General features: G+C 34.4%; 1 protein-coding gene and 1 long non-coding RNA gene across 2 annotated transcripts in view; both read right to left on the bottom strand.

Annotated features, from left to right (window-relative positions):
* Positions 1-12132, bottom strand: part of LOC134739184 (uncharacterized) — a 66116-nt gene extending 53984 nt beyond the window's left edge. The window contains exon 1 of the long non-coding RNA XR_010125758.1: positions 11959-12132. This is a non-coding gene — a long non-coding RNA (uncharacterized LOC134739184). The remainder of the gene's footprint in view (positions 1-11958) is intronic.
* ZNF385D (zinc finger protein 385D) overlaps positions 1-27518 on the bottom strand; it is a 969842-nt gene that overhangs the window by 925892 nt on the left and 16432 nt on the right. The window lies entirely within an intron of this gene.

The raw sequence follows: 27518 nt of genomic DNA, 5'->3' as shown, positions 1-27518 counted from the left end.
ATCCCTCTGATACTATTTGCTAGAACTTTTGCATAAGAGTAAATATTATATAGATTAACACTGTCCACAAAAATGTAATGCAAGCCACGTGTAATTTTATGTTTTCTTCTGCAGCCACAGGAAAAAGTACAAAGAAACAGGTGATATTAATTTTAGTTATATTTTAACCCAATATAAACACAATGTTACTTTAAACATGTAATTAACATAAAAATTATTGAGATAGCTTTTTTTGAATCAAGTCCTTGAAATATGTTATGTATTTTACACTTACCGCACATCTCAATTCAGACTAGCTACATTTCAAATGTTCACTATTCACTTATGATTAGTAGCTATCATAATAAACAACACAGGTTATAAACCCTAAAACTATCCTCTGTATTGCTTAATGGCTTTTTTTGTACATTAATCCAAATGTCTGTGTGGCAAATTGATCGATTCTCCTTTAAACTGAGCTAACTCTAGTATTTATTTCATCTATTGAGCTTTTCATTTCAATGAGTACATATTTTATTCTCAAATTTTCTCATTGATTCATTTTTACCAGAAGTATTCTTATTTTCTGCCTGCTTTTACACTTTCATATTTAATTTTCAAGAGAAATTATGCCTGTATTTGTCCATTTAAGAATTTTTAAATGTTTATTTTAAATCTTTGTCAGGCTTTTATAAAATCAACTTTATCCAGGGTAAATTCATGTACTAATTGTTGAGGTTTGTCTTTTTTGCTTGTTTCTATTGTCTGTCTTAAAGGTAAAAATTATTCAAATATTTTGGAATGTAGGTTTGCAGGATCATTTAGGTAGGAGTTGTTTATTCTTGTTGAGTTATTTTTGTTGATGTCTTCACCCTTCATTTCTTCTTTTATAATGTTTTGAGCTTTTTTGTATCCCTGGTATCCTTATTTGAAATTCAAGTCTTATAATGATATTTCAGGGCTCCCCCTCTGCTGTGATATGACAGATCGCCTAACAAAATGCTTCAGTTTCTCTTTAGGAGGTTCTCTTCCCACTTTCGATCTCACCCTGGTTCTCCTAGCCCATGAGCACCTCTTCACTGTGATGCATGTTCCACACAAGCAGGGATTTCTGTGGAATAAGGCCAGGGAGATTTTAGAGGCTTTGAATATTTGTTGAATGAATTATTGAATAAATGGAGAACTCTATCAAAGTCTTGCTTTAGGCAGTGTGCCTGCCTTTACTTTGCACTCTTTGTTCCTGTAACCCCGCAGGTTCCAAAATCTAGGCAACCTCTCTCCAAATTTAGATTAGAAGGTCAGAAACCCTGCAGCACCAGCCCAACTTTTGACTTGGCATGTCTTTCTGGGGTATGGCTATATTCACCTTATTGTGCTGCTACACACGAATTTTAACTCTTAAAAAATCAAGTATATGTGTGTACATATGTATGCGCATTTATTTATCATTGCTTTGTGTTTGCAGCAGGGAAGATTTCTTGAAGTGCAAGTTCTCCGTTCTAAATTTACCATAAATTGATTTAAGAACTGACTGTTCATGAGGTATTCCTATGACAAATACTTCAATTCCTTTATTCTAAACATCAGCAATGCTGGCCATTTATTATTTTTTTTAGTTTGCATCATGTTTTATGATAAAAAGGCTTTTCATAGATCATACAGCATAAGTGTCAGTGCTAGAACTGTACACAAAAATTTAGAATACATTACAAGAAGTACCTATCACTTAAAACTTAATTTAAAAACATCTTTATAGTTTCTAAGCAATTAATGTAAATAAATTATAGAAACTCTAACAATGGTTATAAACAGTAATGTGAATAAAACAAAAAGAAAACTTTAAATTTATTTACTTTAATAGCTATATATGACCATAACATTAATGAGAACTTAATATTGTTTCATAAAATTATCTAACGCATACTCGTAAAACAACACATTTTTCATTAACGCCCATGCTGTTATAATTATAGTACAAAAATTTAGACATGTATCTCCAAAACAGAATAGAAGATGGCCTAAGCAATTCAGAACTTCGGTACAAGGAATAAACTTTGTGCAGGGTGTTTTCAGTTAGAACTAAGGACGAAATTTGCATCAGCTATAGACTACCAAAATATGTTGCCCAATATATTTGCTAGGAATTTCTTGAGAATCACTATTGATTCACCCAAGTTTGTTTTCAAACTTTTACTAATAAGGAAACATCTTTAATATAGTGACACAATAATTGAATTTGCAATAATCAGATTCAAAACTGACATCATTTGAGTTTAGGTAATTTCTATAGTAACTCAAAAAATATATATGTGGATTCCTGGCACAGGCACTTGATTTAAAATTTGTGGTCTTGCTTTCCTAAATATCACTTATTAGATTTTTACTTGAAACTTAATAGTTCAAAATGTTTTTAACCTGCAGAAAATATAGAAGAATAGTACAATGAATACCCATGATACCTTCATCAAGTTGAACCAGTTGTTAACATTTTACTAGTCATCAAGCTAATATTCCTATTCACTACTTCTATCCACTATTAAGAGGAGGCCTATCAAGACCTGGTTGTTTTATGCAGGATATGTTTATTGTTTTTGCCCAGCTCCTCCACATCTGCCTCTATGATATAAGTTCACTCAACGGCTAAGCAAATTCCATTGCAGAACTAGAACTACAGTAGCAGGTTTATTTGTAAATCTAGTGTGTCAGTTTCCAGTAACTAACAGGTTTTCACCTAGATGGCCTCAAAGCGGGCTCTTTTTCTGCACATAGAGAATATTAGCCTGAAGATTCAATGAAGAAATTATTTATGAAAATTATTTGTATAGAAATAAAATATTTTAAGGACTATTTGGTATTGTGAAAGGAAGAAGGCATGGTGGTTATGAATTATGAGTAGAAAGTAATCAGGCTTTAATATAAACAGGTTTGTATTAAAAGACAATAGGATGAAGCTTAATAAAACAAGAGTTAAGAAGAATGGATAGCAAAGAAACAAAAAATTTGGTATATATCCAAAGGACCATAAATCATGCTGCTATAAAGACACATGCACACGTATGTTTATTGCAGCACTATTCACAATAGCAAAGACTTGGAACCAACACAAACGTCCAACAATGATAGATTGGATTAAGAAAATGTGGCACATATACACCATGGAATACTATGCAGCCATAAAAAAGGATGAGTTCATGTCCTTTGTAGAGACATGGATGAAATTGGAAATCATCATTCTCAGTAAACTATCGCAAGGACAAAAAACCAAACACCGCATATTCTCACTCACAGGTGGGAATTGAACAATGAGAACACATGGACACAGGAAGGGGAACATCACACTCTGGGGACTGTTGTGGGGTGGGGGGAGGGGGGAGGGATAGCTTTAGGAGATATACCTAATGCTAAATGATGAGTTAATGGGTGCAGCACACCAGCATGGCACATGTATACATATGTAACTAACCTGCACATTGTACACATGTACCCTAAAACTTAAAGTATAATAATATTAAAAAAATTTGATAAGAGAATTAAAAAGTGAATTAATTAGAAATAAATAAAAGCTTAATTTATTTTGCAGATTATGAATTTAAATTATATGGAAAGCTAAGACGAGAATTTGAATCAGCATGTGGAAGCAAGTGGTTATACAATGAAAACAATGAGAAAAACCATTATCCTGTGAAAGAATAAGCATGGAATTCAAGCTAATAATTGCTATGTTTCTGGAAATAAACCAGCCTATGAGAGGGATAGTCAAAGATATACTGTTAAATGTAGTAGTTATTATATTTATCAACACGTATAGCATTTATATTACTTTTCCTTTTTTTTTTTTCTTGGTGTTTTAGCTTTCCTTCTGGTAACATTTCCCATCATTCTGGAGAACTTTGATCAGTTCTTTTAGAGAAGGCCTGCTGGAAACAGGTTCTCATACATTTTCTTCATCAGAGAATGTCTTTATTTTACCTTAAGTCCTGAATATTATTTTTGTTGGACATGGAATTCTAGCTTGGCAGTCCCTTCCTTTACAACATTTAAAAAATATTTTGCCATTTCATTCTGGCCTCCTTGATTTCTGATCAGACATCTTCTGTAATTCAAATCATTGACCCTTTATAAGTTTTTCTCAGGCTGCTTTCCATATTTTTCTTAGCCACTGGCTTTCAGGAGTGTGTTTGTATTTCTTTGGTTTTATTTTTAGTCTTTATCCAGATGTTTAAATACACAGGTTTATTCACCAAATTTAGGGAGTTTTCCATCATTATTTCTTCACACATATATTTCACTGTACTCTTTTTCTTCTGTGACTTTATAACATAAATGTTAAACTGACTTTTTGGTATGGTCCCATAAGGCTGTAATGCTTTGTTCATCTTTTTTCTATCCTTTTTTCTCTGTGTTATTTGGATCGTATAATTCCTATTAATTGGTCTTCAATTTCACTGAACTTCTGTTGTCATCTTTACTTTGACATTTAGCCCATCCAGAGAGTTTTCATTTATTTTTTCAGCTCTAAAATCTCCCATTTTGTTCTTCTTTATATATATTCTATTTCTTTCCAGGGACTTTCTACATTTTCATTCATTTCAGAACTTCCACCTTCCTCATTGGAGAATTTTTATAATAGCTGCCACTGCTGCACTGAAAGGAGACTATTTTTGCACTCCTCCACCATAGACTAGATGATTTCTCCCTCTGAGTTGGTGCAGACACCAAGCTTTCAGGTGACCTTGGGTGGAAGCTGGTGGATACCAGAGAGAGAAATAGGTAAATTCACTGCCAATCAGGTGGTACTATATAATCTGGTCTTATTCCCCAATGTATTTATTGCTATTTACTTTTCAAAGTCCTCAGATACTTGTTCCATACATTCTCTTCAGAATGTTTTATGTATTTTCTAGTTACACTCAGTGGGAGAAACAGTGTAAACTGTGCTTATTTCATCTTACCTAGACTAGAAACTAGACACATCCTTTCGCTTTTAAATTTTATGCATTCACATATTAAATGCATGCCTCTTATAAGTCTATGACAATCTTTATTTACTGTAGTTCTCTTAGATTTACTGTTATCCACTGATATATTTAGGCTTAAAGCAATTATCTTAATTACTTGAGTTCTATTTGTTATCTGTGTTACTTTTTCTCACCTTTTTTGAATTGCTTCTTTTTAATAATCCATTTTTCACTTTTATTAGCTCTATAGTTCTATGTTCTTTTATTATGTATTTAGTGACTATTACACAAATTAGATAGTATTGACTCAAAGCCTAAGAATGAAAGGGCTTTCTAATATGTTAGTTCCATTTACCCTTTCCAAATTATATTTTTAAATTCTGTGATATTTTAAATCCTAAAATTTTATAGATTTAATTAAATGTACCCACATTTTTACCATTGCTGCTCATACATCTCTGAGCTTCTTTCTAGTATCATTATACTTCTGACTGAAATGTGCGGGTTCTGTTGATGAATTCTCTCAACTTGTTTGTCTGAAAAAGTTATCATCTAACCATAATAGTTGAATAATATTTTCTTAGGTCTAGAATTCTATTTTACGTCAAGATTTTGAAGACATAATTCCATTGTTTCAGATTTCATTGTTTTTGTTGAGAAGTGGACATTTTACTCTACTTTTGTGATTTTTTTTCTTCATATTCAGTTTTTAGCAGCTTTACCATAATGTGCATCCATGAATGAGCTTTTCTTCATAATTTCTGGTTAGTGTTTATAGGACTACTTGAATCTGTAGATCAATGTATCAGAAATAAATGGAACAAATTTCCTGCTTATTTCTTCAAATATTACTTCTTGGATTTCTCATACATTTTATTTTCTTCATGATACTTTTCAATATCAATCTTTTTTTCATAATGATAATATTCCTTTTTTAAAAAATCATTATGTTAATTCAACAAATATTAAGTAGCATTCTATGAGCCAAGTATAGTGCCAGGCACTGGAAAGATCAGAAATAAATAGAACAAATTTCCTGGTTTCATAGAGTATTATATTTTATATTGAATATAAAGTATGATCATAATATACGAGAAGGAGAAAAGCAGCCCTTCTCTGTGAGTTAGGCCTTGGTGCTGTTATAAGTCGGGCTGGCACTCACAGATAGTTCCTGGCCTTCTGCTGAACATAAACAATTTAAACATCACATTAGGTCACTCCACGATCATGATGGTTTCAAACAAAAATAAGATCATTCTGTAATGTCTGAACATAGACAAGTCATGAACATTGTGAGTGTACAAAAACATTTCACTATCCTTGCTCACATGTGTGAGTGCTGCTTTTTTATTAAAGCATTAGACGTGGTCTAATCTTTTTTCCTTCTAGATAGTTCAGATAATCATAGAATTATGTCTGATTCCTGACATCATTCAATCTAAAGCCTCACTTCTTTAAACTCTCCTCCAAATCTTTTAACAAAAGCCTAAATCCTATAATCAATCCTGTTGAATACCCTCTTACAGAAATGCACAACAGTTTTCCATGTTATATGTTCTCCCTCACTGCAACAGGTAATAAATTCAACTTGTTCAACTACAGGTGTGTTCCTGATGGTCTCTGCCTGAAGAGCATTGACATATATGTTTACGTGTGTTGAAGTAAAACCACCAGAAAATTAACCAAAAGGTTTTAAGGAACAACTTTCTTCTATCTTTACTTTCCATATTTCTATTATACACATACTTCTTTACCAACAAAAATTAATTTTAAAATATTAATTTGTAAACCTTTATTAGGTAGTCTATATGTGACAGCATTTGTATTGTCTTCCAAAATAAGAACACTAAGTACATCTGGGTGTTTAGTATAAAGTATAGCTTTAGGAGAATTTATATTTTTATTTTGGGACTTTGTGTTTTCTGAATTTTCAAAATGTACGTGTACTCAATATTCAGAGTCCACTAAAACAATTCAACTCTATTCAAAAACTAGCGCTGATGACACAGATTAAATATACTAAATTACTGATCTAGATTAAGTAATCTGAAATATTGTGATTAATCCTTACCTCCAGAGAAACCCAGTTTGTTTTATTATTGGATAAGGCTCATATGGTAAAACTTTTAACTTGAAGTGGAAAGATATAATAAAGAATAAAATAAATTCCAGAACTTTTAAACAAAGACGTATTCCATTATAATATAATGTTAAGCTCTAAGTAAAATATTTAAAGTGGAGCTGTTCTTTTAGGGTGATGCCTGAAATAGTATTGAAAGTTGTACAATACCAAAACTTAATTCTTTTTTTATTTGTTCAAACTAAAAAACTATTCAACTGTATCAGAAGTAGTTTTATGGAACTGATTTATTCAACAGTAACTCTAAATTAGCTTTTGCTTTCTGATCTTTTACCTTAATTACAGCAGCCTATTTTTATATTCTATGTGAGTTTTGCTAAAGAAGTCCAAGTTATTATTTTCAAAAGTTAAGCTGGTGACCTACAGAGGAAATTATGTATTTTTATCTTGTCACATATGACAGCTATTTTCCACAGCATATTATCAAGTACTTCACTACACATCAAATTTCCATGTTTATAACTGGTAAAATTAAATATCAAACTAAACCAAACTTGCTTCTGTATCATTTCTATTATAAAAAATATTTTATTATAGCACTTCTAAAATTAGTGGCATATTTTATACCAAATTTTTGCATAAAGTGGGTTAGTCATCTTAAAACAATAAGCTTTAATATGTAGGACCAGAGTGTTTACGGAAAATGCCACCTGTGCTTTAAATGTTTCATTACAGACATAATGGTAATGAATGACATCCTTGAAACCACTGTGCAAACAGTGATTTTTCCAAAAAAAAAAAAAAACAAACAAACAAACAAACAACAACAAAAAAAACCCTTACTGTTAGTGGGGAGAGAATATTTTATGCTCCCTTAGTGAACACCTCTAGTAGCTTTCTTTACATAAAATTATTCAAATAAAGTCATAAAAACCCATTCATTTACCTGCTGTCAAAGAGTAGAAAGTCATTACAAATTATATATTTAGTAACACTTTATAAGTCATTTCAATGATGTTTTACGAATTACTTCAACATTTAGAAGTAAAGTTTAACTTTTTCCATGAGATTTTTTTCTAATGTGCTACGCTCATTATAAGAATGGATAGCTCCACATTTCATCAAAACAAATGCAGTTAAGATACTTGGCTGGATGTGGCGTCTCACGTCTGTAATCCCAGGATTTTGAAAGGCTGAGGGGGGCGCAGATCACTTGAGGCCAGGAGTTCAAGACCAGCCTTGCCAACATGGTGAAACCCTGTCTCTACTAAAAATACAAACTTTAGCCTGGCGTGGTGGCGCACACCTATAATCCCAGCTACTCAGGAGGCAGAGGAAGGAAAATCACTTGAACCTGGGAAGCGGAGGTTTCAGTGACCCAAGATTGTGCCACTGCACTCCAGCCTGGGCAACAGAGTGAGACTCCTTTTCAAAAAAATAAAAATAAAATACAGTTAAAATACTCATTTGGTACACTTGGTATTAGAACTCACCAAAAATGCCCAATTTGCTTAATAGTCACAGAAAAGTAGATAGACTTGACATAGAGTTTAGAAATGTTTGCCTGATACTAATGGAAACCAAACAGCAGAAATAATTAAAAGCTTCAATATTCTCTACCTCCTTTTTTGCTTTTATTTTCATATTTGTATGTTTTCATAGAATTTCAAAAGGGCAGGAAAAGAATGGAACCATGTTAGTTATACCTGTAAGGTGAGAGGACAGAACAGGAGCTATCACTGTTTTGTTTCCCATACAGTTTTCATGACTGGAAGTTGGTCACGGACTGAACTCATGGATAGTAAAGAGAGTGGTGGACCCTTTGACTTTTCGACAAACACCTTGTGGTACACCAAGCTGACTGAAGACAGAAAGGACAAATCCTACATAGGAGGTTTATGTGGCTCCAGCACAGAATTAAAATTTTTTCTCATCCATATGTCATTTGTCTTACAGCTCATAATATATGTTGAAAACACAGTAACATCTCAATTACTAAAATTTGGTTGAAATATTTTTCTAATAAGTTGAGAAACATGAAGAGAAAGTAGGAGAAAGGTGACTATTAATAGTAAAGAGACCTGCAATAGATCTCTTTTAAAGTAATTATCTCAATGTTTTCCTTATACTTCGGTGCAGGCTTAGTTTTATGTACAGTATAAAACTCGATTAAAGCAAGTAATATGTTGACAACTCTATTTTCTGACAAAGATTTTGGTGAGTATATGATTTCCATATGATCTTTTTAGTTTAATAATTCAAAGAAACACATAAGAGAGAGAAAATATGTTACTTTTGATAACATAGAATTCCATAACAGTTTAGTAATTGAAGACCTATGTAGATGTAGATTGCCCTTTTTTTTGGAAAAAGAGGTGAGTAAAGTCAGATTTTTATAATAAACACAACATTACAGAAATATCAATATACAGTGGATAGAAATTGATGTTGGCTCGGAAATAAGTTTAACATAAATAGCTCTAGATACGTCTTATCTTTTTTATTAATACTTTGAGAGTTGCTTTCACAGTACAGAATGTAACAAGATTTTTAGTTTTGATATTTATTATAAATAAAAAAAGTAAAGATAATGTGCAGCAAAACATATTCATCTCACTTTTTTTTTTTTTTTTTTTTTTTTTGAGGTGGAGTCTTGCTCTGTCACCCAGGCTGGAGTACAGTGGCGCGATCTCGGCTCACTGCAGCCTCCACCTCCTGGGTTCCAGCAATTCTCCTGCCTCAGCCTCCTGGGTAGCTGGGATTACAGGCATGTGCCACCACACCTAGCTAATTTTTGTATTTTTAGTAGAGATGGGGTTTCACCATGTTGGCCTGGCTGGTCTCGAACTCCTGACCTCAGGTGATCCACCTGCCTTGGCCTCCCAAAGTGCTAGGATTACAGGTGTGAGCCACCATGCCTGGCCTCATCTCACTTTTTAAAAAAGAAAACATTGATATTTAAATATAGATAGATAGATAGATAGATAGATAGATAGATGGATGGATAGGCACATTATAAATGTGTGTGCATACACACACGTACATGCACAGTTTATATGCATATGTTTTAAAGCATGTGCTCCTGTATGCTGCCTTGCTTATAAACTACTTCTCCCTGCTAGTTTTGTCACAACTTAGAAAATTTAGTTTTAGCTGAAGTTCAATAACTAAATAATATAAAAGCTTGCCACCATGAAACAATGAAAGAAATTGAAGTTGCCCAAGTGCGTAAGTAAATATTTGAAAACTATTCACGTTTATATTAACATAGCTAATATCATTTTCTCACCTTCTTTGTGAACAAGGAAGGCCTGGTATTTTCAGTTCAACTAATAGTTATCAAATACTTACTATGTGCCATATACTATGCTAGGTGCTGAATATTTAAAAATTAATTAGCCACATCTCTACCATCAAAGGGTTCTTACAGATAAAAGACTTGCAATAAAGTACATATGCAGTATAGAAATTTGAGCTGAAAATCCTCAACAGCTCCAATAAATGTTACGTATTAACATGTCACTTTTCTATTAACCTTTTCCATTTGATGCTCAGAAATAAAGTAGTACCTCTTCCTTGAAAAGAAAGGTGATTATCCTTGCTACTATTATACAGTCCATTTTAGTTTCCCAAATTTCTGAAATTAATGCTCACCTGCTTTATGTGCTCACTCCTTAAAAATCAGTACACTGGTTTCTGCCCTCACTATCTTGAAACATCACTAAAAATGTCACTAATCACCTCTTAAATGCCAAGTCTACTGGTAGTTTCTGCAGCCAGCTTTTGATACTGATTGACATCTGCTTTAAAAAACTCTTTCCTCTGAATCTCTGGTCCTCTGACCTTACTCAGTTTCTCCACCTAACTCTCTGAACCCTTCTCTGTACCATTTGTTGTTTTCTCTTCCATTTCCCACTTTCTGTGACCGTTTGTCTAAATCTGCCCGTCAGTCATGTACTCATACTCATTCCCCTCTTTGCTTCATACAACTCAGACATTTTCATAGATTCAATTAAAAATTTCATTAAAGAAATTAAAATACATTAAGTATTATCCATGAATGAAAATAGAACATGACCTGCTTGGGGACAAATTAAGAACTTTGGTTATCTCAAGGTTATTACTAAGAAAGATGAATTTCAAATTAAATATAAATTATAACCATGCCTGTTAAATTGCCACTTTGAAATAAATGTTTGAGCTATGTTAGACCACAAAGAACAGGTCTGGGTTCTAAAATAGACATAAATAAAGATTTGAGTCCAGTTAAAACTTATGGCCACTTTGTTCACTAATCAAACAAAAAATAAGAAGTGATGTGGGCGTGGTGGCTCACACCTGTAATCTCAGCACTTTCTGAGGCCAAGGCAGATGGATCACCTGAGGTCAGGAGTTTGAGACCAGCCTGGCCGACATGGTGAAACCCCGTCTCTACTAAAAATACAAAAATTATCTGGGTGATGTGGTGCATGCCTGTAATCCTAGCTACTTGGGAAGCCGAGGCAGGAGAATCACTTGAACCTGGGGCATGGAGGTTGCAGTGAGTTCAGATTGTGCCACTGCACTACAGCCTGGGCAACAGAGTGAGACTCTGTCTCCAAAATAATAATAATAAGATGTGAATAGGACATAAGAGATACAAGAGATACAAATACAAGTACATGACAGGACCCACCTTCCTAGCGTCTCCTTACATCCACATGAATGTACTACCAGCATAAGTAATTAACTGCACCCACATATAAAGGATAACGAACCCACAATCACAGGCTCAATGCCTTTTATGCCAGTAAGCCAGGGAAGGAGCCATGTCAGCTTCAATTTCTATCGATTATCACTTAAGGGAATTCTTTGCTGTGCTACCAGGACATCTTTCCTTTGTATATTCTATCTCTTCCCATATTATCAGGTCAATGGCGGTCCAGGTCATGGTCTACTTACCACATAGGATAACTTCATCACCATTAAGGTGACAAGCAACGTCTTTCAAAACAGAGTTATGTTGGCTAGGGACTTAGAACAAGAATAAAGAAAATCTGGTTTCTTATTCTAGTTCTGGAAACATCAAAGATTTCAAGAAAGTTTATTTTCCTTGTACTTCTGCTTTCTCAATACCTACAAAAAACAAGTAGATTATATTATTACCAATCTCTCTTCAAACTCTTAACGTATTATAATAATACTTATATCTGCATCAGCAGGACACAAATTAGAGTCCACAGGCTAAATGTGCCTGCCACCTGCTTTTGTAAATAAACTTGTTTTGGGACACAATCACACCCATCTATGACATGTAGCTTATGGCTGATTTTGCTACAAGGACTAAGTTGAGAAGTTGTGACAGAGATCATAGGGCCCAGAATGCCTAAAATACTTGCTTTCTGGACCTTTATTTTAAAAAGTTCACTGACCAACAACCTACAAACCTTCTTCACCATATATTCCCTTCTGACATCTCTAGAGGTCAGTCTCATATCTTCAACTAATTTTTTTAAGCACCATTTGGGATGAACCAAAAAATATTATCCACGATCTGAATGGCAAAGGGATATTCCTTTATTCTTCCTCCATTACTATTCACTATAAAATGTAAATGCCAGAAAAGTTAACATCAAACAGAGTTGATAGTCATATCTTTTGGAGGCTGTAAAATGTAGGGATTAGGAGCATCAAACTCATAACTGCCTATGGAATCATATGGAATGAAATTATAACTCTGAGCTCTTCTACTTATCATTCAACATCTCCTAAGCTATTAATGCATTATAATCCTTAAAACAATACTATTGCTTGTAAAGAACTTGTATTAATGCCAGGCACATAGTAGGTGCTCAATAAATTTGAGCTATTACTGTTAATTATGGTAATATCCCTGGCTTTCAGAAAAGTGCCAAGTACATAGTAAATACTGAAAACTGTTTAATGAATTAAAAGACTGAACGAATTACTATCAGTGATAATTTCATTTTACCAGTTACTCGGGCTAAAACCTCAGTCCTACCTTTAGTTTTAATATCTCCTGTAGACTTACAATCAAGTTCTGCTAATTATTTACTTGTAAACTCTATGAATCTGACCATCCAGACTTTTCTCCCTGGATCTAGAATTGTCTCCTTTTTCATCTACCTGAACAACTTACTTAGAAACTCATATATATCCCATAATCTCCACAATACTTTATGACAGAACTCTATGACAATTACCCAAAGAACAGATCTCTGCAGAAGGTAAGGGTTTTAACCTACATGCAACAGTTAGTTACTGGAGCTTTTTAAGCAAGAAAAGGAAAACAGAAGCAGTGCTGAACTATTGATTCTTACGTACTCTCCAGGGTGATTTTCCATGAATTGCTAGAATACCAACAAGCAAAGAACATAGAAAATAATATCTCAGCCCTTGCAGAAATGTCTCCAATGGATTATAATTAAGTCATGTGCCCAAAGTCTTTTTGGAAAGAACTTCTCCAAGAGACCTCAATCTCAAAAGCCTCCCGACTATTCCAAACCACAATTGAAGATACCTAATAATCTAAAGTTTCTGTGTCCAGCGGTAGCCTCTAGCTTCAGGTAGCTATTGAGCATTTGAAACATGACCAGTCCAAACTGAGATGTGCTGTTAAGAACAAATACACACCTGATTTCAAAGACTTAGAAAAATTATCAAATATCTCATTAATATTGTTTTATATTGGTTATACATTTAAATGATACATATTTGGAGATATTTGGTTAAATTATTTACATTTTCCTGCCTCTTTTTACTTTTTAAAGTGTAGTTACTAGACATGTGAAAATGTATATAGATTGTATTGTATTTGTATTTGACAGCATTGACGTAAAAGTGCTAGTTCAAGACCCATCATTTAAACCATTAGTATCTTTGAAATCACTCACTAAACAAAACAAAACAACCCAGCAATGATTTTGACAGATCTACGTTTCCATTTCAGGGAATTTTCTACTGTGGAAGCCAAAGGTGTCCACACATACTTCCTCTTTATTTCCAGGACCAAGAGTTGAACAAGTGACTTCAGTTCAGCCAGCCAGAGACCCCTACTGAGGACTTTGGAACTGGAGGGATACACAGGAACAACTAGGCAACAACTAATTCCCCTGGTGGGAGTAGCAGCACTTGTCCAGTGGCAGCAGTGTCTGTGGCAGCAGCAAGAGAGAATCCTACTGACTGTACCTGTGGTTTGGCCTTGGCCGTGTTCCTTGATCTTCTGACATCTTCAGTTCCTGCCCATTTCTTCACCTCACTCCCTACTAATCTCATTGACCCTATAAGCTACCCAATATTCTTCTAATAAATTTCCATCCTGATTAAGCCTACTAAAGTCAGTTTTTAATGCTTGCATCTGAGAACATTAAATAATAGACCTAGAATATTTTAGTATTTTTTCTTTTTATCAGAAAACAAGATCACATTCAGTGCCCCTTGTACAGTACAGTCGTTCTCACACTTGAATGTAAATCTAAATTACCTGGAATGCTTATTAATTCCCCGACTACTGGGCTGTACCCCCAGCATATTTACATTTTACCACATCCACTAAAAAAAAAAAAAAAAATGAACAACTGAAAAGACTACTTTGACTTCTCTTTTATTGTCTACTTTCCACCCATTATTTAAGATCCAACTCAACCCTCTTCCTTCATGATGCCTTCCCAAAAGATAGGGATCCCTCTTTGCAGTGAACTAATTGCATATATTGTATATCAGTCCTCTGAAAATTAATGACAAACTGTTCCATTTGGCCTCTTGTGTTTTGTAGAATTTTTATAGGCACATGGGTGGGGTGGGGTGTGTGTGTGTGTGTGTGTGTGTGTGTGTGTTAAATTACATGACCAGGAAGTATCATAATCCAGTAGAAAAGAAAGGTTTTGGAGTCAGACTGGATAAAATTTCATCTCTACTCACTACTGACTGCAGGCTTACTAAATCCTCTGAGCATCAGTCCCCTCATCTTAAAAGCAAGGATAATATTACCTTTGCTTTAAATAGGTATTTTGTTGTTGCTATTGTTTTAGTTTTGAGACAGGGTCTCCTCACTCTGTCACCTAAGCTAGAGTGCAGTGATGTGATCATAGCTCACAGCAGCCTTGACCTCCTGGGCTCAAGTGATTCTTCTGCCTCAGCCTCCTGAGTATCTAGGACTACAGTTGCATACCACCATGTCTGCCTCATTTTGGGGTTGTCTTTTTTTGTTTTTCTGTTTTGTTTTGTTTTGTTTGTATTTTTTGTAGAGAAGGGGTTTTGCCATGTTGCTCAGGCTTGTCTCAAACTCCTGGGCTCTAGTGATCTGCCTGCCTCTGCCTCCCAAAGTGCTAGGACTACAGGCATGAGCCACTGCACCAAGCTAGTATTTTCTTTCAACAGTAACATTTTAGACTTTTTGTTTGTAAAGATTAAGTATATTTAATGAAGATAAATCCTTAATATACCTGTGGTACAAAACAGGGGATGAGTAAATGCTGGTTCTATTTCCCCTTGTTCCCTTTTGTAGGTCTATGATTTGATTCACCAACTGAACTATTTAAACTTTAGTTTGCATGACAGTGACCTGGGAAGATTTTGAAGAATGTGGTTGCTCAGCCCTATCCAAGTGAGAATCTTGGGCCCAAAATTTCTACTTTCTCATGCTTCCTATATGATTCAGTCATGGGTGATTCAGGGAACCTTATTTTGAGAAACTCTACAAAGCAGGTGTAATAATTGTTTATGATCATCACGGGTCCTCGTATACATTTCTCACACATTGCTATTCAACAGGTGCTATGTGATACAGTATTAACTATAATAATAATAATCAATGCAAACCATATTAATAATTTTAATATTATTGTTTTTGTTATAGTCTGCCTTTATGGTAGTTCTCTACTAACTCAATTACTTCACTGTCCAGGTAACTCTACTAGTATACCATACCAGATACAGAGCAAAAGGTTTCCAACTCTTCAGTCTGTCTTACCATAGTCAATATCTTTGTTTGAGACTTCAAAAACAAATGAACCCTACATTTTCAATGACTAAAAGCTGTGTAATTACTCATCTCTCTAAACATAAAGTAAAATCCTGATTTCTAAAACACAAAAACTTCACATTCCTTTATTAAGCAAATACCTTAGATTATTTCTTTTGACAGTAAATGACAACAATATCCCAAGCACCATTTGAGGCAATGGAGATACACAAGACAGGCACATCCCCTGCTATCACGGAGTTTTCACTTTGGGGAAGGTCAAACAATAACAAAGTAAATAGATGCTTAATATAACTTATGTACAGAGAAAATAAAGCAGCTAGGTACAGAATAGCGGCTGTGTAATGAGTGCTGAGCTGTGAAACCCAGATGCCCCCCTTCAGAACTACATGACTTCATCTTCCAGCTTCTAGAAGTGCTACTGGCTGATACATCCAATTATTTCACTCAGGGGAAGACAGTCCCCTAGTCCAAGATCATGTCCCTTTCCCAGGGTCTCTCAGATCTTGCAGTCTGCATACAATGACTGGTCAACATGAAGGTATAAAGTCTGCACTCTTGCCCAAGTCGGGGCATCTTTGAGGGGCTATTCCAGTTCTAGAGCTCCCATGGCTTCGCTGAAAGCTGACTGCATCACTGTTCGGCTTCTCCCTTGTCCTGATCCTGCTTTCTTCCCTTCTATACATGTTGATCACAAAAAGAACTCCTTGCATACTCATCTCCTCATGGGGTGTGCTTTTCCTGGAACCCAACTGCAATGAGCTGGAAATGGAAATTGAATGCCTGCTTTACTCTCTTGGCACTCCCTGACATACATGAATTTATTTTCATATTTCCCACTCCTGTTAGCCTTTATACCTACAGAATGACTTAATTTATAAGCCAGGCTCCATAAATTCCTGTCTACCACTTTCTTCAGCTCAAAGGAATAGATGTTTTTCCTCAAAGAAATATTCATTTCTTTTTCTAAAAATAATCATCATTCTCAGTAAACTATCGCAAGAGCAAAAAACCAAACACCGCATATTCTCACTCATAGGTGGGAATTGAACAATGAGAACACATGGACACAGGAAGGGGAACATCACACTCTGGGGACTGTTGTGGGGTGGGGGGAGGAGGGAAGGGGGAGGGATAGCATTAGGAGATATACCTAATGCTAAATGACGAGTTAATGGGTGCAGCACACCAGCATGGCACATGTATACATATGTAACTAACCTGCACATTGTGCACATGTACCCTAAAACTTAAAGTATAATAATAATAAAATAAATTTAAAAAAGAAATCAGAAATTAGCATTTACTAAAACTTTAAATATTAAGCACAGTTATCTCATAACTATTTAACTGACATTAAAAAGACATGTTTTTATCTATGAAAATGCCTATAATTTGGTATCGAATGGGGACATTAAAATATAATTGCTAAAAAATAAAAAAAATACAAATAATGACATGTCTGTTGGGGAAAAAAAGGCAATCTGGATTTTTTGAAGCACTGTAGTGGGATATCTTCCTTCACTCTCTTCTGAAATGTTTTAATAACAATCATAGCAAGTTAAATTTATAAAGCATTTGCCGTGCATTCAATATTATGTGAAGTGCTTTTATATTCACTATTTCATTTTATCCCAAGAAAAACTTATGAGTTTACAAATTATTATCCCATTATACCAAGAAGAAAACTAAAGTTTAATGGGTGTAAAATGTATCCAATGAACCAAATCCAATAGGTGATAAAATTTTAATCTAAAGCCAGGCAGTGGACACCTGACTCTTAACTACCATTTGCCTTTTATACAATTTAGAAACCATTGTTCAAGAGTTAAGTGCTATTTTATATATTCTTTTTTAAAAAATTCAGTTCCCTTCTTCTCACCTCAAAAAAACCCCAGTGCATTTTATACTAATCATGAAAATAAAGACAACTAGGTAGTTTTCAAATGTGTTGATGTTAAATGCAAACTACCACTTTTGCCTACTTTAAAAACAAAATTTCCTTTTTATCCAGAGTGCGACACTACACTATCATAATGCCATTTCTCATTCTGTTCTGGTTTATGATCAGTCAGATGTTGTTAATACGCTAGTGGAGAATACAAAGACAAGTATTCACCTAAGTAGTTGACCATTTGGGACTTTCAATCTCCTATAATATAACTGCCAACCCACATAATGTACAAACAAAGAGTAAAACTTCAAGGATTATTGTAAGACACTGCAAAAATGAAAGCGACATAAAGAAAGAGACACATATTTTGCACCATATTGTATGTTTTCATTACCCTTTCCAAAAAAATGTGTTTCATCTTGAGCTATAGAGCAAAATCATATGGTTTGGTCATAACATGTTTATTCATCTTTAAACAATGCATTTAATTAAGTTTATCATGGAGATTTTAAAAATGGCTTTGACAGAAATTCAATTTATAAGAAAATATTTTGTTGGTAGCATTAGAACACAGTTATTTCAGGTCAAACCACTGCAGGGAAGAAAGATTCCTCTCCTTGAGTTTTGATCCATACAGTTCTGAACTGAAGTCAAAAGGTCTCTCCCAGTATCATAATAGTAAACTGTACTTGATCTATAGCCCCCAAGGAAGAGAAAGTAAGTGGAAGCTGACGCAATTTTAGAAAAGGCTAGCTAACATCAGAAAAACTGCACAGTTTCAAAACAATCAGACATATCAATAGAAACTTAGATCATTTGATGCTCAACAAAATAAAAATCTGAGTTAGAAGCTAAATAAAAATAGATTCTCCAGCTTGGTAGTGTTGTTAGAAAGGTTAAGATAAACTGTTGCTAAGATTTAAAAATGATATGACTGTTTCACTTTATGGGTGCCCTAACAATAGAGGATTACACAAAGAAATGGCAATGGAAGAAAATCTTAGCTATTAAATTTAGGAACAAAATTTCTAAAACCACATTTATACAGAACTATATAGTCTCTCAAAAAAAACCTTCAATTTTGCATATAAATTAAGAACATTCTAAGTTTCTTATTTCAATAAACTCACCCATCACTCAAACAACTAGATTGAATAAAATGGAATGTGCAATATCTAGAGATGCCTTCAATATGATTGCTTTTTCTTGTTTCACTTGAAATATGAATAAATTCCTGAAGAAATTATAGGACCTCTACTTCTGGAATTTTGTGATAATTGCAGCATGTATAAAATCTAACTAAGGTCTACACTTAGAATATAAATAATAATATACATTTTTTAACTGGTACCTGTCTTTCAAGGAGCCTATATTAATAGGAGAAAACAGGCACATAGTGATTAACCGGCTTTTTCTTAAGTAATATAAGCCCATTGTTACAAAGGCATTGTTATGAGCTGACTTATGCACCCCCCCAAAAAAAAATTCTATGTTGAAGTCCTAAACCCATTACACCTCAGAATGTGACTATTTTAGGATAACCTTTAAAGTGATGACTAAAAATGAAGTTGTTAGCGTGGTCCCTAATCCTATTTGAATAATAACCTTATAAGAAGGGGAAAGTAGGCCAGCTGCGGTGGCTCACGCCTGTAATCCCAGTACTTTGGTGGCCGAGGCAGGCAGATTACCTGAGGTCAGGAGTTCAAGACCAGCCTGACCAACATGGAGAAACCCCATCTCTACTTAAAAAAAAAAAAAAATACAAAATTAGCCAAGTGTGGTGGCGCATGCCTGTAATCCCAGCTACTCGGGAGACTGAGGCAAGAGAATTGCCTGAACCCGGAAGGCGGAGGTTGCGGTGAGCCGAGATCACACCACTGCACTCTCCAGCCTGGGCGACAAGAGCAAAATGCTGTAAAAAGAAAGGAACGAAGGGAAGGAGGGAGGAAGGAGAGAGAAAGTAGGGTACAGGCACTTATAGGGGAATATCATGTGAAGAAACTGGCAGAAGACTGCTATCTACCAGTTAAGGAGAGAGGCATGGTGATAGCAGACTTCTGGCTTCTAGAACTGTGAGAAATTAAATTTCTGTTTTTTAACCCACTCAGTCTGTGGTACTTTGTTATGACAGCCCTGGCAAACTAATACAAGCATGTAGACAAAGCTAGCCATTAATAACTTACCTGCACATTGCGCACATGTACCATAAAACCTAAAGTATAATAATAATAATAAAAGAAAAAAAAATAAAAAAATAAAAAATAAAATAAAAAAATAAATGGCATAATTACATAAAGTCGCTCATTCCAGGAGTTATCTGAGAGCAAATGACTCCAACCAGAGCATATGCTAATTGTTCCTATTCATGATCTAAGCAATTAATTTTGCTATATAATTACTCTTCATTTAGGTTAATATTTGCTTAAAATTCAGAACTCCGTGTCTCCTTCTCTATACTATACCTGTCTCAAGGGTAAAAATCCCAATACTTATTAATCTTTGTATGCTGAGTGCCTAGAACACTACCTGACACTCACTAAATGCTTTCAGAATTAAATGAGCCCATGAAATAAACAAGCAAATACATGTTTGGCTGAATAGTAGCAGCCGCAGAAGAATCTCAAGTTGAACCTAGATAATTACAATATGAATTACTTGTTCACCATATTCACTGTCACAATGTGAATAGTGTTCCTAGGGGCCTTGTGTAGGAAAAATGTGATTCAATGGAAAGACTGCTCAGTGTGGAGCTAGTTGTTATGAGTTCTAGTGGCAATGCCATACTCTGAGATAATAACTTCCCAATCTTCTTAAGTGTACACTGGTGATATCTGTCTTTCCTACCTCACACGTACTGAACATTTACTCTTCAAGAAAGAGAAATAAACAAGATAATGCAATTGAACATACTTTGTAAAACATCTTTTGTAAGATTTGACATTTCTGGGACCAAACCCAATGTTTTACTATTTCTGGAAATCCTTCATTTTAAAAAATGGAAGGCATATATGATCAAGGATGTGTGACAGATAATAAATGCACTGGACCATAAATCAACAGGACACATGAATTTTTATGCAGTTTCCAGTGCAATATTTATGGTCTGGGCCCAACCACACTGAGCATGAAAATGAAGGAAAATTCAAATGTACACTGAAAACTACTAACTTCAATAAATTTCTAGACATTGCTATTATTAATTTTCTGAACTCTTGTGTACAACAATAATCAATTAATAATATAAGATGTAACCACTCATGAAGTTGCAAAATATAAGCAAAAGATTACAAGTGTGAAATAATAATAATGCAATGCACAAAATGTGAAATAAACTTGGCTATGTTGTAAGTAAACATGAACATAGAGTTTAACTCTTCAGAATATAACCAAAAATGTTTGGTAGAACTTTCTAAAGTTTTCTCCTCCTGTCTTATGAATTCACAATGCTCAAGACCTGGATGTCCAATACAATACCGCTTTCCATAACTTTAGACTAAGTGTTTACATGCAAATAAGTTTACCCTAGGAAAAATTCATAACTGTTTCAACATGTTAATATCAGTTGCTTATAACTGTGTCTCCGCTTTGCATTGTTTTATGTCTTTTCACTTCAGATTCAATACTATTTTTTAAAAGGAAAAGATGTATGGTTGAAAAATATCTCAGTGAAAATTTCTTTGTCCAGTTAACCCTTTAGGATGGGATTACCCATGTGTTTAATTACTCACCTTTGAACCCAAATGTGGATGATATCACAATAAAATATTGACGATAAAATATATTGCCCTATTAATGATCAAAGTTCTAACTATGAGCATTTGTGGCACCAGTCCATGATAAATCTATGTGTATAAGCTATTGATTCCAGGCTTGACAAACCTTAGCAAATTCTTAATTCAATTAATGTTTGTTGAAGACACCTTATGTATAAAATATCACCTAGCCATTATCTTTGTAGAACTTATAATTCAGTGAAGATAAGCATATACTCATGTAACAATACTCCAAAAGATAATGTATTTCATATTTTTTTGTTTTTTTCACATTCAATTATAACTTCCTTTAGAGAATGAATACACTTCTTGACAGAGTGCTCATTTTGAATGTATAAAATACATTCTTCTGTGGTACTAAAACCATAGCTAGAATTCATCACATTTTAAAGATACTGTTAATAAGCACCACTTATTGCATGGTAGGCACACCTTAAACCCTAGGTACACCTAAAACTATTCTGGGGGATATACATTATTTTTCACTTCACTGATGAAGAAACTCACTCTCAGTAAGGCTGCACAACTTACCTTAAGATATCATAATTAGGACATGTTAGAAGAGAGTCAATAGACCCGCTTCCCCTGGCACATACTCTTATCCACAATGCTACACTGACATCAGTAAAGGACAATTTACATTGGTTCTTACAGCTGCATGTATATCTACAATTATCTCAAAATAAACATGTTAAGTTAAAAAAGCAATTAGCTTGATAAAATAACCACTCAGGTTATTTTATAGGAATGCAAAGTAGCCAGAATTGGTTTTGCTTTCCATAAAAACAGTAATTTTAGCCCAGCTAAACGAATATGCTGCATTCTAATGTCACTGAGATTCTATCAAAGCCCCTCCCCAGAAAGCATAGCAATATATATCTACCTATCTTTTCTCCTTAGACCATTCTTATTTAATTTAGAACTTTCTGAAAGATTCTCTCAGAAATGAGCAGTTTATACAAAGACAAGGGATACTAAGACACAAGAGATATAAATAATGAAAGTTAACAAGCATAATTACTGAAATACTTGGCCAAGCTGTCTGGAAAATACCTTAAGGGTATTTTCCAGATACTAGCATTCCAAAAATCTAAATCAGATTTTTATACACAAAGCTACAATATAAGCAGTACACTTGCTATAACTAAGTTGCTTCAAATACGAATACATCCAATAACTCTGTATAATGAGAGTAAGCTAAAAATCCAATGCAAACAAGCCTACAATGATACTTGGTGGTAGTTTAAGACTAACTAAATACATATCACAAAGCACATGAAAGATTAATTCTTATATCTTCAACACAGGCTTCAAGTAATAGTACTATCATGGGTTTCACAAAATTCATAATCCAGAGATCTGAATTGCATGCCCTCCACCATAAAAAAAGAAGGCAATTCAAAAATCAGGTTGAGTGAGAGATTTAAGCTAGTTTTCCTTCCAAATATAGAATGAAAATGGTGCTAACCTGAAGAGAGAGAAAAGAACTGCTTGTGTACTTATTCATCCTTATGTGGGCTTTCTTTTATACATCTTTTGTATCATTACCTCATATTGTTCATGTAGCCAACATAAAAGGGATATGTTAACGTTTCCTTATCTGAGCCAGCCACAAACCTTTACACAGTGGCAAGGAAGAAATGATTCTGCAGCAATATGATGGGTATCACAGACTTTCTTCCATCCTGCAAGACTAAGAAATCTGTAATAAGTTTAAATAGGAGGTAATTTACAATCCTTACTTTTCCTGGTACATGTGAAAGCAAAATTGAAGAAAAAAGTAAGGCAAAATTTACCAGTTTCCTGCCTAAAAATCTTTGACAGGATTTCCTCCCATTCCTCATCTAATAAACTTATGAACATGTTCAATTACCTACAACATGAGGTGAGTTCACCATGGCACTGCAAAGCATTTTAGGCAGTTTAGATCCATTTAGGTTAGCAGAGCCTCTTTTCACAATCACACGTTATCTCTGTTCCTGTGCATGACACGGTGTGACTGAGGTTTGCATTTTCCAAGGTGAAAAATGTGATTCACAGCCCAGATGGGCGATTTGTCTTAAGATTCTTGGATTTCAAATTAAGAGATTTCTTTGGATCTTTGATTCTTATAATATAATCATTCCCTAACACATTTTTAGTGAGTGGCTTTATCTTGACCTTACTGAACACAGCAACCATCCAGGTCTCTATAACTTCCTATCACTAAAGGTTTATGTACAAACATTCTAAGGTTTTCAGCAAGCAATTCCAAATTATAAGCAAATCTGAGTAATTCATTCACTCTAAACATATTCAGTAGATAAAAATTTGGAGGCATACATAGTTTTCCACAAACAACTATTATGTGTTTTCTGTTCAAGTCCCTCTTTCCATTAGATAGCAAGTTCCTATCACGCTTCAGTCTAATTCTATAATCTTTCAGTCACTTTCAAGTTATTAAGAGTCACTCAATATCCATTTTAAAACCTCATTTTCATATGTGATTAGAAGCTCTCTTCCTTCCCTCCAAGCCCCAGAGTTCTACATGGAGGGACATGAGGCCTCATCTTATGTCACGATGTCTTTCTTTCTAGATGGTTCCTTATTCCACCAAAGATAAGGTAAGAAGGAAGAGGAGGAAAAAAGATGTTGAGTTCTCTGCACAGGCAGTAGCTAAGGAATCTGCGTTTGTTACACCCTATTCCTTCCACCTCAAGCAAATTTCTGGTGTGGGAAGTTTAGTTTAGCTTAAATCCATAGGCCTGCCAGAGCTTCTTGCTACTGGAATCTCTTCATTCAGTGTATGTCCCCCTATCAGAAAAATGGGGCCATTCACTCATCTGTGCCATGCCAAGTAACAGAAGCACAGGCTGTGCCCTTGGCACTGCCTCTTTGAATTCCACCATGTCTCCTGGACCATGACCATGCCCAAGCAGCATCAGGTTGTCATCCAGGTCAGTGGCTCAGAAAATTTCATGCAAAATACAATCACTTCTCCCTGATTTATTGTTGCAGTCTCTGTATATTTGGTAGACCTCCAAGTACAGGAGATGTGCCCAATTTGAATTCACGATGTCCTGATATAATTGCTTACTATGTGCCAGACCCTGCCATCACAACAATAGAATGTGAAGATCAATCCTATGTCCTCAGACTGTAGCACTATCCCCCCTTCCTTGTTGCAGTCATTTACTACCCACTTCAAAATTTTAGATCTTGTCTCATGATCACTCTTTTCAAAACTACTTTTGTCATAACTCATGGTGATTTCAATATGCAATTAGACAGTCCTTCTACAGTCCTATTCCTTCACTCCTTTAACTAGAGCAATCTTACTCTCCATCCTACCTCAGCCACACTCTCATCTTTACACTTTCCTATTAACTGAGCAAATGAGTGTATCTTTTCCCAAATCTCAAACATCTCACTTGCCAACCTCCTATCTTTCTGGCTCATATGTTCTACTACCAGGACTGAAATCATTGTTGATCTCCCACCTCCCCACATTTCAGTGTTCCTCATTTTCCTTCTTATCCAATATAAATTCCATGGGCAATCATTCTAATCACAAACACATATGCACCCTCCATTCCCTTGCCTTTTTCTTGCATTATCTTCTTTTTTTTGCTTGGCCAGACCATAGCTTTGTTAACTCCAATGCTCCATCTGCTTCTCACTAGCATCCCCTCTGCTGAATGTGGAAAGAGAAACATAGTTATACTGATTATTGGATTTTTTATGTAGCCTTCGTTTGAAAGCCGGTTCTCCAGCTCCCCATCCCCATTTTCCAACTGAGTAATCTTAGGTAAGCTATGAACATTTTCTATATCTCAGTTTCTTCAGTTTCTTCATTTACAAGATGAAGAAAACATCGGTACATATTTCAAGTAGATAAAGTAGGGATTAGAGTTAATGCATGTAAAGCAGTGCTCCGCACTTAGTCTTGATAAATGTTGGCTGCTGTTGCTGCTATTATGAAAAATATTTTTCTATCTTTGAAAAACACAAACTCAATCCAAGAGACACACTCAAATACCTTATAAAAATTTAATTATCTCCAAAATACGACAGAAATCTTGATAAGAAGGAAATGAATAGATTGTATTCATTTAAATTAAATTGTATTCATTCAGTTAAATTGAATAAATAATGTATAATAAATTATACATTAAAACCTTAAGGAATTATTTAGTTACCATGGTTTTAATGGTATAACAATATCCATCAGGCATGTTGTCTTCAAACTAGTGACTCCCATATTGTTTTTATCATAACCTTAATTTTAAAAATGCAGACAATAACAGAGAACATCAGGAAAACATATAATCAATTACTCCTTACCAGAAACAATCACGGTGCGGTCCTTGGAGTATAATAGTCTTCTATGCCTGTGCTGTTTAATATGGTGCTGTGGTTACTTAAGCAAAATTTGAAATTCAGTTCATTAGCCACCCTAACCACATTTCAAATGCTCAATAGCCACGTGCCACTCATGGCTACCATACAGGAAAACACAGATATAGGAAGAATAGCACCCTCATTGCAGAAAGTTCTACTGAACAACACTGTTTGTACCCTTTATTATACAAATTTAATTATAAAATTGGATAAATTGAAATTATACATTTGTTTGTGATCCTCTATATTTACTTATGATATAGTAAGTGTATTTCAATGTCAATAGATATATTTTCTGCCATATCATGTATCATGTTGTTGGAATGCATTTTTGGTCCTTTATACAGTCTCCATCAACTTGCAAAGAAAGTTGCAACTATAAACTTATCATCAAATCTTTATGGGTATGAGATAGTTTCATTAAAAAAATACATTTTAGAAGAAATTCCCATAAGTTGATTTGTTAGATCAAATAACGTGCATAGTTTTTAATCTCTGGATATATGTTTTCAAGTCTTTTGCAAAGACTCATCTGAATCTATACATCTATATTTTACATCACACATATTCTTTCTAACATAGTTACTTGTTATGTATTTCAGTAAAACAACAGTCAGACCTAGGAAAATAACAACATATGATATAATAAATAAAATAGGCGTATACAAAAATGAAATGAAGTCTCAGAGCAGCAGCTGTTTAAGAGAACTAAAAAGCAACTAAGACAAAGAAGCCAGTCAGCTCCATGATGACTTAAAGAAGGTACCTGGAATGAATTCCAAGAAATAAAGGAAGAAGCTGGCCAATGTTAGCAAGATGATGAAAGAAAAGATCCTCTGTTAAAAAAAATTCCAGGAAAACTTCTAAAAATCAACATATCAGACATGAAGCAAGCTAAAAAATATATTATGGAATTAAATCATCTATAGAGTACAAGAAAGGAACATTCATTTGTCCTTAACCTAAGGAATAATTAAAAACAGATTTTTGGGATACACAGTATACAACCATATCACAAATTTATCAGTAGAACATGTTAACAAAGAACAATATATTTTCAGGTCATAAAAATATAGAAGCTACAACACATGAAAAGCTGTATTACAGCAAATAGACACATAACTCAGTAAATTCTGTGTGTCATCTTGTGAGTAGCATTTTTATGCATGTAGGCTAAAAATATTTCCAATTACTTTCCAAAGATCAAGCATGTAAAAAACCTATGCAGAAAAATAAAACTTGTTAATTTGTGTAGTTATATGAGTCTCTGTAAGCAAATATGCATGTTTTAAGCAGCTTGAGATTTAACTACTTTGAATTCCAAGGACTGTGTGGAGATGGAAATCAAGACACCAAACCATACAAATACCACGTAACAATGCATCTATGTTTATACCTCATAGGTACTCTGTTTTGCCTTATTATTGGGCATTTTAAAATGGTCTACACATGAAACAGCAAACCACACAGG

The sequence above is a fragment of the Pongo pygmaeus genome, chromosome 2, assembly GCF_028885625.2.
Source record: "Pongo pygmaeus isolate AG05252 chromosome 2, NHGRI_mPonPyg2-v2.0_pri, whole genome shotgun sequence".
NCBI lineage: Eukaryota > Metazoa > Chordata > Mammalia > Primates > Hominidae > Pongo > Pongo pygmaeus.
This window is presented reverse-complemented; position numbering and strand designations above follow the sequence as displayed.